At 42.5% G+C, this 1495-nt stretch overlaps 1 pseudogene; it reads right to left on the bottom strand.

The window, feature by feature from the left end:
* Positions 1 to 202: 202 nt before the first annotated feature.
* On the bottom strand, positions 203 to 872 carry LOC137753736 (RING finger protein 11-like; annotated as a pseudogene).
* Between the last annotated feature and the right edge of the window lie 623 nt (positions 873 to 1495).

Raw genomic sequence — 1495 nt, 5'->3', positions numbered from 1 at the left:
AAAATACCATCCTCCTTTTCTCCCTAAATTTCTAAAATATCATGTACTTTTCCCCAATATTTTCCCTGCAGCCGTTCAGGAATTTTTAGGAAACTTTCGTGCATGATCTTAACTCCTAATCCCTGGCTCTTTGGGCTCAACGACAACAGATCAAAACCACCAAAAATGATGGTTCACTTGAACTCAGGTGAGAGACACTGGCTCAGTTAGTCTCGTAGGATAAAAGCAGTGCTGCGTCAACTGTCTCCATGCAGGAGGGGCACGTGAAGGATCTCATCAGCCAGTCATCTGTACAGCCCAGGTGATCTGCATACACAGCAGAAATCAAATTGGGTTCTCATAAACAAAGTCCATCATACAGATCACACACTCCCAGGTCTTTTTTTTAAATATTTGTTTGTATTTATTTATTTATTTATTTGGTTGTGCCAGGTCTTATTTGCAGCTGGTGGGCTCCTTAGTTGTGGCATGCAAACTCTTAGTTGCGGCATGCATGTGGGATCTAGTTCCCTGACCAGGGAACGAACCCGGGCCCCCTGCTTTGGGAGTGCAGAGTCTTTAGCCACTGCACCAGCAGGGAAGTCCCCTGGATTCTTTTTTCTGATCCATTTCTTCCAGGGTCATAAACTCCTTTAGGCTGATGCTGTATGAGGCCTATTCTTTGAGCTATCCTAATTTGTTCCTCTCAGCTGAGTTGCTAGGCGAGTCTGGCTAGGTGTTGGATGATAGACAAAAACTGGAACTAGATCCAGATATGGCAGGAGCGGCTCCTGATCCAGCTCTGACACTTTGCCAAAGTTAGCCCAGTCAGACTGAGACTTGTGAGGCAGGGAGATGTCATCCGAAGTGGGGGACTTAAGGCATTTCCCCATCTTTTGGGGCTTGAGTGTGTGATATGTGTGCTGTTTTTTGTTTTGTTTTGTTTTGTTTTAACATCTTTATTGGGGTATAATTGCTTTACAATGGTGTCTTAGTTTCTGCTTTATAACAAAGTGAATCAGTTATACATATACATATGTTCCCATATCTCTTCCCTCTTGCATCTCCCTCCCTCCCACCCTCCCTATCCCACCTCTCTAGGTGGTCACAAAGCACAGAGCTGATCTCCCTGTGCTATGTGGATTCTTCCCACTAGCTATCGATTTTACGTTTGGTAGTGTATATATGTCCATGCCACTCTCTCACTTTGTCACGTCTTACCCTTCCCCCTCCCCATATCCTCAAGTTCATTCTCTAGTAGGTCTGTGTCTTTATTCCCGTCTTGCCACTAGGTTCTTCATGACTTTTTTTTTTTTTTCCTTAGATTCCATATATATGTGTTAGCATACTGTATTTGTTTTTCTCTTTCTGACTTATGTCATTCTGTATGAAAGACTCTAACTACATTCACCTCACTACAAATAACTCAATTTCGTTTCTTTTTATGGCTGAGTAATATTCCATTGTATATATGTGTCACATCTTCATTATCCATTCATCTGTCAATGGACACTTA

Source organism: Eschrichtius robustus, chromosome 19 (assembly GCF_028021215.1).
Source record: "Eschrichtius robustus isolate mEscRob2 chromosome 19, mEscRob2.pri, whole genome shotgun sequence".
NCBI classification, from domain to species: domain Eukaryota; kingdom Metazoa; phylum Chordata; class Mammalia; order Artiodactyla; family Eschrichtiidae; genus Eschrichtius; species Eschrichtius robustus.
Note: the sequence above shows the minus strand (reverse complement) of the source record. Positions and strands in the feature narration are given on the sequence as shown.